Source organism: Acinonyx jubatus, chromosome F2 (assembly GCF_027475565.1).
Source record: "Acinonyx jubatus isolate Ajub_Pintada_27869175 chromosome F2, VMU_Ajub_asm_v1.0, whole genome shotgun sequence".
NCBI lineage: Eukaryota > Metazoa > Chordata > Mammalia > Carnivora > Felidae > Acinonyx > Acinonyx jubatus.
The window spans coordinates 52901671-52911804 of record NC_069394.1 but is presented as its reverse complement, the minus strand read 5'-3'; the positions used below and the strand labels follow the sequence as shown (position 1 = coordinate 52911804).

Sequence of the window (10134 nt, the reverse complement as noted above, 5' to 3'; positions counted from 1 at the left end):
CGTCCAGTTAGGACAACTCTGAGATGTAGGTGACACTCCAGAAATGCCCTGTGGATCAAGCCGAGCCAGCCCTCTGCAGAACTTTGCCTGGGATCACACCTTGTCTTGGTTTCCTCCTCTTCCTGTTCATGCTTCCCCTCCTCTCTTGCCCTCACCCTCTCGCCCAAGTCTCTCCCAAGCACTTCCTTTAACGAAGTGCTTACACAAAAATTCTTGCCTTTGGGTCTGCTTCTAGAGAACACAGAACAGCCCTGCTGAGACCTGGGGAATTCCTGACCTGGGGGAGCCATGAGAGATTAAAAAGAAAAATTGATTGTTGTTTAAACTGTGATTTGACGTGCAGCCGTGAGTAGTTAGAACTCCCTCCAATACAGTAGGGACTTCTCCAGCTCTTCCTCAGCCGGAGCTATGGCTAAATTCATCATGATCAGGCAGACACATATTCCAGATTTAAAGTTTCCCTTTTCGCTGTAGGGCCTCAGCTAACACCACTATCTAAGTCCCCACAGAATGCCTTGTCTGCGAAATATCGCCTTGGGTCAAGGGGCACCCTTTATGGTAAATGAGGTATAACAAAGTTTAAGGGACCATGGAATCCACTGATCCTACCATAACCACCTCTTGAAGGCAAAACTGAGAGTGGGGTACGATCCTTCAGGATGTGGTTTGTAGCATAGAACAAAAGCCATTACTCACTGCTGGGTATACCCAAAGGGAGGAATATGGAGGTTCAGGAACTAGAGGCAGGAATAGGAGTGGCCCTGCTCACCATTACTCCCCGTGACCTACTTCTTGTTCCTCTCGATATGCTTTTATAGCTTCCTTTCACTCTCCCAGCTTGGGTGTACTTCCAGCAGCCACAGCTGTGGTTTTTCATGGCCAGACTGAAGGCATTCTACTCACACGTGCACAGGGCTGGGTGTTCTTGAGAATTTCTGTTCCCCTCCTTTCCCCACCGCTGCTGCTGGCCTGGGTATGGGACACAAAACAACTCTGAGGCTGAGCTTGCTTCTGGACCACCCCCCACCCCACCCCGCCACCGCCACTTCAGGACAGGCTCAGCGTGAGGTCTCATCCTGGCTCCTGTGACTCTCCTTTCTGCTGTAGAGGACCCTCACCTAACTCACGTTCTAGGATCACAAACAAAATAAGCGGTAGGATCAGGACCTACAGTTTATTTTATTCATTGTTTATCTGAATTTCAAATTTAACTGGGTGTCCTGTATTTTATCTGGTAACTGTATCAGAACACTAGCACAAGTCTGTCTAATCCCAGTGGCTATGCAATACTTTTAAACTAATAAATCGTTTTGAATCTGTAAATAAATTCAAGGCACATATTACAAAATTCAAAAGGCTGTATAGTAAGCAATAAGTCGGCCTGCCACTGCTGTGCCCAGCCACTCAGGTCTCCTTTTTAGAGGCAATCATGGTAACCTGATTCTTGTTTATCTTTCTAGAAATATTCTTTGTTAATGCAGGAATAATTTTTGTGTGTGCATCTCCGTAGTTTGCTTCATTCGTTTAACAACCGATCTTGGAGATAGGTCCTTGTCAGCACATGTAGCGCTCCTTGTTCTCTTTAACAATTACACATTACTTTAAAAAGGCTCAGTTAATAGTCATCTGGATTGTTTTCAGTTGTTTGCTCTTATAGATAACCCAAGTCCAGGCTACATTGTTTTATTCAATTTAAAGAGATGCCAAAATCTAAGTGCAGTTCAACAGGCTGAACTGCTAAGTGCTCCTAAAAGGATTGAGAGATGTAGTTTACTTGATAATAAAGTAGAACAAATTTCAGTGGATGCTGTGCGTGCTACCTAACATTTGAAATTATTCTTCCCCCAATTAGTGTGCTAGACTATTTTTAGTGAATATGAATATAGGTCTGCTCCTGATGCTTTACAATAACTCCCCAAGAAAACTAATGACTATTTCCCCATACAAATACCGTTATTACTCACAATAGGAGTGGGAATTCATGGCATTGTATTATTTTCATCTGGAAGTCCGTGCATTTTCTGAGACTAATGGATAGTGAGTGGAATGCCTACTGCTAAAATCCAGTAAGACAAGAGTGGGTTTTAAAAGCACAGTTTCCGGGATAAGAAGGTCCTGTAAATCAGTACCACTCCTTTCTAGAAAGGCAGCCTCAGAGAAAGGGAATAGATAGATGCCAGGCAGGTTCCCGGAAGATTGTTTTGCTAGCATGTAACAGAAGGGAAGATCTATTCCAGGGCAAGGGGACACAGGTCCAATTTGCTCCGGGTAGAGCCAAATGATGGGTTTAGGGGTTACAGGAGATTGACAAGAGCACATAGTGTGGCATGTTGTCAAACAAGGAAGTTCTTGCTGGCTGAGAAGATGGTGGGAAAATGGGGTGATGGTGTGGTATGCGTGAAATTATTATTAAAGACTAATGTTTATTCAGGAAAGTTTTCATTGGGTTAGAAATGCTCCCTGCCCTCAGTGGGAAATTTGATCAAATGTATTTAAGCAACATTTTCCCAGTACAGTTGATCAGAAACTTTTTGTTGTAAAATGCCAAATAATATCTTGTGAAAAACAGGTTGAGAAATTTTTATTGTGAAAATAACATAAAATACTGGACTGATAAATCAACGACTCTGTCTTGCGATGTACAATCCTTCTATTTGATTTTTATCTCACTTATTGGCATTATCTTAAGAGTATCCCTTTGCCTCCGTGGCCACTTTTTGGCCAGCAAGGTTTGTAACTGCAAAATCAAGGACTCAAGCCTGCCAAATTCATCCACAGGATTTCCCAAGTATCAATGTCTTGTCAACAGATAGACTACTTTAAAATATTACTTTTGTGTGTTATAAAACAGTAGTTTCAATTGATTTACTCTTACCTACTTATTTCTTTAACTTAGTGTAAAGTTGTTCTGTGTCAGAGTCCAAGATTATTTTCTGGAGGTCAAATAAGCCTGCACTAAAAAATGCAATTGTTAAATTTCCTGGGAGCTGATATTATGGTTGTTAACTGGTGGTAGGGGTAGCTTGCCCATTCAAGATAAAATACTAACTTGTTAGTGTGGCGTAAAAGGTTGAGTGCTTTTGTTTCTAAGGTGGCTTGGGAATAGTGCACCCAGATCACCACTGGTAATGGAGGTTTAGCAGGACAAATAAAGATAAAACAAGATAACTTGGGCTAATGTCTTACTTTCCAGTTACAAATTGGCCTTGGGTCTTGATATTTTCATAACTGCGTCGTTCCATAAACCTACTGGAGAATTGTAACAATGTTTTTGCATTATTTTGTTTGTAGTCACGGCTTAAGTGATTTGCTCTCCCTGTTTTCTATGCCTACACCCTAAGAGAGAGGATTCATTTACATTAGTTTGTCATCATAACATGCAAAAGTTCTTATTAGGCAGTATCATTCGAAGCTACTGCAAAAGCCATCGGATACCCTCAAGTTCAAGTTCAATTTGGAACTTAGTGCCTTTGGAACTAGCCTAGTTCTCAACTCTGTTAATCACGTGCAGTGTATTAGCATTTTCGTCTCCTGATACACATGCCATGGATCCTAGCAAAAGTCTCTCTAAGGAATTTCTTGCCCTTTCTGTCCTTGAAGGTGATCTAATGATTGTGGTCATGGGAACCCAGAGATTCCCACCTGCTACTTCAACTGATCTCCCATTGCCCTTCTGCTTTCCTCATGAAAAGTAGGTGACTTGCTTTTCTCCAAATATTCTATGCTTTTAACTTGCCTCCATGTTTTGTACACATACTTCTCTTCTACTAGAATGCCATTCCTTTATCACACAATAAATTCTTCTCAGATTTCCACGTTTCGTTAAAGGGGTAACATTTATACGTTATCTTTTCTACACTATCTTTCATGTTCACTATGAGGCTCAAAGAAAACTTCAATAGCCATGAAAAAATTAAGATTAGAGATTAGAATAGTTAGTATATTACTTACAAAATCAGTAGCTTCTATAACATTCAATCCTTGAAATATATAATTGTTCAAATAGGTACGATAGAAGTTTCTCTCTCAATATAAAGTCCCAAAGAGGTCAGTGGGCAACTCTCCTCCAACTAGTGATTCAGAGTTTTTGGCTTGTTGTATCTTCTAGATTCACCATCCCTAACACTTTGCTATCTGCATCCACTAATGGAAGAAAAAAAAAAGGGGTTAAAAAGATGTAACCACTTTTTAATAGCCATCATCTAGTAGTAATACACATCACTTCCACTCATTTCTATTCATTAGTACAGCTCACATGGCCCAACCTAAATGTCTTGAGTTTCGGAAGTATGGTTCCTGACTGGGTGACAGTTTGCTGGTGACACCTGGTGCTGTGCAAGGGAAAGCATACATGTTGGTGATGACAGTTCGCTGTCTCTGCTACAGTTAATATTCGTATGTTTGCAAATGACATAACTTTCAATTTAAGAGAGCTTAAGCAACATGTTGTTTTAATGAAGTCATTCAGGGGGCTGTTCTGTGATGCCTAGGAACATCTACAGGGATCAGACAACTCTGGGGAACTTCAGACATGGGACCTAGACACAGAATGCCTACATGGTTATCTGTTGTCTTTGTTTTATCTGCTTGTTAACTTTGGTCTTTCACATTGAAGAGCAATCGCTTCCTACATGGTAGGGGTGGGAAGTTAGCCAACTCCAGGCTTACAGTCTCCAAGTTTAGTGACTCCAGGGGAAAGTGAGAATATGTGTTTATCCATTTGGCTATGTAAAAATCCCAGGGTAAGTGGCATCTGGGTGGTTCAGTCAGTTAAACATTTGACTCTTGATTTCAGCTCAGGTCATGATCTCATGGTTGTGGGGTCAAATCCCATGTCAGGCTCTGGGCTGAGTGTGGAGCCTGCTTGGGATTCTCTCTACCTCTCCCTTTGCTCCTCCCCCTGCCCATGCTTGCTCGCTTACTCTCTCTCTCTCTCCCTTTCTCTCAAAAATAAATAAATAAGCATTAAAAAAAAAAAATCCCAGGGACAGACTCTAGCCAATTTGGCTCATATGTTCCCCCTCTGGACCAATTACTGTGGCCACTGCTAAGAAGTGCTCTGATTGGCTAGGCTGGAGTCCTATGTCCTCCACATTTTAGCAGTGGCAGGCATTGTGATAGCAGTTGTATACATGACAAGGTTAAGATCAAACTCTCCAAAGAAGGCAGGAGCTGATATTACCAAAGAATGGATAAAGATTTTCTGAGTAGGACAAAAAAATAAATAAATAAATAGATATTTACAGAATATTACAGATGTTTTGTACAAATTAGGAATAATGAATTGAGACTCTGAGATTTTATTCTAAAAATCAGTTTTCTGTATATTTCCCTAACTTCTATAATAGTAAAATAACTTAAATTTGATAGTAACCTAAAGAAAAACTTTGGTCCTGTCCACATTTATGTTTGCTGCCAAATGTCAAATTTCATTTTATTTGATGTTTTACTTCACCATACCCTGAAACTTTTATAAGGGGCCATAACGTAGGACTGAGACAAAAAGTCTATTCTTCCGATTGCATGTGAGTCAGACATAGGATAACCATATGTAGGTTTGCTGATGACAGTCCTGTTTTAGACCCGTTGTCTTATGTGAGACAACACATAAAGATGTGAGAAATTTTACAAAAGTATATTAGGAAATAATTTCACTATTTCACTAAATTGCCACTATTTAACATTGTCTTCCCTGGATTACCTATGTTAAAATATGAATCCAAGGATTTTACAGACTTCTGTGCTGAGCAAAAACAGTGCTTTCTTAGGTGACTTCCTTGGGATATTTAGCCAGGTCTAATAGGATCTCTGTAGGACTTTAGATTCCTTTAGTAAAAGTAAAGGTCAAATGGATTATAGACAAAATAATTGGAGAGAATAAATTTCTAGAAATTAAAATTATGTTGCTTTAGTAAATATTTTTCATTGACTAAATAATACATATGTGTAGATGCATATTCTTGACTAGATTCTAGTCTTTCTTGTAGGCTAGCTATACTCCCCCCTTTGAGGAATAGGGGATAAAATTTGTATTCTTTGGTTTTATAATGAGCATTATTATATATATTAGGTGCCATTTTCTGGGTACTTGGAATAGTCATGAAAAAAGTGGACAGTGGAGCGCCTGGGTGGCTCAATTGGTTAGTGTCTGACTCTTGATTTCAGCTCAGATCATGACCTCAGGGTCATGAGATGAAGCCCTGCATCACCCTCTGATGGGCATGGACCTTAAGATTCTCTCTCTCCCTCTTCCTCTGTCCCTCCCATGCTCTCTCTCTAAAATAAATAAATAAATAAATAAATAAATAAATAAATAAATAAATAAATAAATAAATAAGTAAGTAAGTAAGTAAATAAATAAATAAAATAAAATAAAATAAAATTAAAGCAGACATGGGGTGCCTGGGTGGCTCAGTTGGTTAAGCATCCAACTCTTGATTTTGGCCCAGGTCATAATCTCAGGGTGGTGGGATTGAGCCCCACATCAGTCTCAGGGCTGGGCATGGAGTCTGCTTGAGATTCTCTCCCTCCCTCCGCTCCTCCCCCACTCCTCTCTCCAAAAAAAAAAAAAAAAAAAATTAAAAGTGGACAATGTTAATGTCTTCCTAGAATGAGATTTTTGTGGGGGAGACATAATAAACAAATAAGTAAATATATACTACAGTATCAGTTAAAGATATTGGTTCTGAAGAAATACAAGGCTATGTCCTTATCACAAATTACTTTCTTCTCTTTTAGGTTTACTACATGGGTTTCTTTTGCTTACAGCCATAGGAGTCTTTTTTTTTTTTTTTTTAACATTTATTTATTTTTGAGACAGAGAGAGACAGAGCATGAACGGGGGAGGGGCAGAGAGAGAGGGAGACAGCATCGGAAGCAGGCTCCAGGCTCTGAGCCATCAGCCCAGAGTCCCACGCGGGGCTCGAACTCACGGACCCCGAGATCGTGACCTGAGCTGAAGTCCGACGCTCAACCGACTGAGCCACCCAGGCACCCCCAAAGGAGTCTTAATAATTATACTCCTATCTAAAAAATTTCCTATTAGCATTCACCAATTATATTTCAAATTGTGTTTTCATACTCTGCCAGCTGATCTATTCCAGGAGCTCTCAAAAGTTTATTAGTTACTGAAGGACAATTCCATTTTGTTTTTAAATGTCTATTTTTTATTTTTGAGAAAGAGGCAGAGTGTGAGTGGGGAAGGGGCAGAGAAAGAGGGAGACACAGAATCCAAAGCAGGCTCCAGGCTCTGAGCTGTCAGTACAGAGCCTGATGCGGGGCTCAAACTCATGAACTGTGAGATCATGACCTGAGCTGAGGTCAGATGCTTAACCAACTGAGCCACATAGGCACCCCACTGAAGAACAATTTCTGACTAGCATCTAGAAGTGAATTAAGAAGCAATAAACATAATCATAAACCACTTCTCCCATAACATTTTGTCCCCATCTGGGAAAATTTTTCCTCCCATGGTCAATCTAAACATCTCTTTAAAATGTATGTCATCTACCTTTTTAGATTTATTTTTAGCCAGACGACATAAGCAAAGTATAGCCAGTAGGTTTCTGCACCCTATGCATCCTTGGTCTCACCCATGTGACACAATTAACATGGAGCCCACCCACTTGGATCTTAGGAAGAGTATGGCCCTGGTTCAGACCAGGATCCTTTCTGGAGAGAGACAGGTAGATCCTAGGGATAAGGGCTCACTGGACCAGTTCTTGGCGACAGCATTGTACATTCCTCTGAAATTTATCTATGTTCAATTTATCCTTTCTTTTTGAACAGAGGTCTGAGAGTATGGATTCTGTGAAAATGTTGCTCAACTTCTAGAATAAACCATAACACTTTAGTTATGTTTGTGGTAAAAGTGGACCTATGATGGGATTAGGTGATCCTCAGTACTCCCAAGTCTCAGGGTGGATCTCATAGGCAGTGGGCAATAGTTATAGCATACTTTTGAAGAGTTGAATGGGGATGAGGACTGGGAGAGAATCCAGCTATATATATTTACAAGAGTCTATTACCATAAGAATATGCCCCCCTCATTCTGGAAATAGAACAAGTGCTGTGTAAAACCCACCTAGCATATTTTCCACTGGCTTTAATATTGCCATCCCAATGGTGTGTGCACTTACATATACCATATGTCATATTACATATCTCTCTCTCTCACACACACACACACATATAAAGTTTAGGGCATTTGTGGACCCAGTCCATGCATAACTTAAAATCTTATAATTTTATTTCAAAAAGCCGTAGGGTAAGTGAAAGAATATGATGGCCAAGATGGCTACAGTGTTGGGTTATGAACTAGATTAGAGGAAAACTTCAGCAAATTGGAGAAGCATGAAGCAAATAGGAGTACAGAAGTAGGACAGCTTCTGCTGCTTTAGCTGAAGACTAGGGCCCACATCACTTATTCTGTCTGTAGTCCCAAGTTCTAAATTCCTGTTACTAGTCTTTACTCTTGGTAACATAAGCCATCCAAAATCACTATTTTGAACTTAGTTACTGGTGGTGTAATTGGCTAGATATCTTGAAAGCCTTCCAGATTTTTATCTACATCATCTAAATATGCTGGATAAACAACAAAATAAATCATTTTAAATCTATAGTTGAGCCAGTAAGAAAGTAAGTCAAATCTTGAAAGCACAAGAATAAAGCACCTTCAATGGATATATCATCCAGACATAAAATCAATAAGGAAACATTGTAAACTATGTTGGATCAGATGGACTTAACAGACATTTCCAGAATATTCCATCCAATAACAGCAGAATATACATTCCTGTCATGTGCAAATGGAACATTCTCCAGGATATATCATATATTAGGCCATTAAACAAGTCTTAATAAATTTAGGAAGATTTAGATATTATCAAGCCTCTTTCCAACCACAATGGTACGAAACTAGAAATCAATCACAATAAGAACAACAAATATGTTGAAAATAAACAACATGCTCCTGAGCAACCAATGGATCAAAGAAGAAATCAAAAATAAATTAAAACAAAATATCTTAGGAGAGGGGCACCTGGGTGGCTCAGTCACTTAAGTGTCTGACTTTGGCTCAGGTCATGATCTCAAGGCTCGTGAGTTTGAGCCCTACGTTGGGCTCTGTGCTGACAGCTCGGAACCTGCAGCCTGCTTCTTCAGATTCTGTCTCCCTCTTTCTCTGCCCCTCTCATACCTGCACTCTGTTTCTGTCTCCCTTTCTCTCTCTCTCTCTCTCTCTCAAATATAAATAAACATTAAAAAGAAAAAAAAAGGTACACTTAGGAAAAACGAAAACAAAGGGACAGTATACCAAAATTTATGGGATGCGGCAGAAGCGGTTCCAAGAAGAACATTTATAGTAATAAATGCCTACATTAAGGAAAAAGAAAGATCTCAAGTAAATAACCTAACCATACACCTCAAAAAGCAGGAAAAAGAAAAACAAAATAATCCCAAATTTAGTACAAGGAAGGAAATAACAAAGATCAGAGAGTAAATAAATGACAGAGACAAAAGAGACAATAGAAAGACCAATTAAACTAAGAGTTGTTTTTTTAAAAAGATAAAACAGAAAACCTTTATCTAAATTTATCAAGAAAACAGGAGAAAATTATATATAAAAGAAGAGACATTATAATTGATACCAAGCAAATACAAAGAATCATAAGAAGCTATGATATATAATTATATGCCCACAAATTGGACAAACTAGAAAAAAATGGATAGATTCTTAGAAACACACAACCTACCAAGACTAAATTGTGAAGAAATAGAAGATCAGAACAGACTGATTACTAGTAGGGATATTGAAAGGATGCCCACTCTTACCACTTTTGTTCAACATAGTAGGAAAAGTCCTAGCAGAGCCATCAGACAAAATAAAGAACTGAAAGGCATCCATGGGGCACCTGGGTGGCTCGGTTAAGTGTCTGACTTCAGCTCAGGTCATTATCTCATGGTTCATGAGTTCGAACCCCGCATCAGGCTCTGTGCTGACAGCTTGGAGCGTGGAGCCTGCTTCAGATTCTGTGTCTCCCTCTCTCTCTGCCCCAACCCCCCTCACGCTCTGTCTCTCTCTCAAAAATAAATAAATGTTAAAAAAAAAAATAAAAAAAAAGAAAGAAAGAAAAG

The 10134-nt window shown here is 39.4% G+C and overlaps 1 long non-coding RNA gene across 1 annotated transcript in view; it reads left to right on the top strand.

Moving 5' to 3' along the window:
* LOC113600674 (uncharacterized) overlaps positions 1-10134 on the top strand; it is a 261381-nt gene that overhangs the window by 7467 nt on the left and 243780 nt on the right. The window lies entirely within an intron of this gene.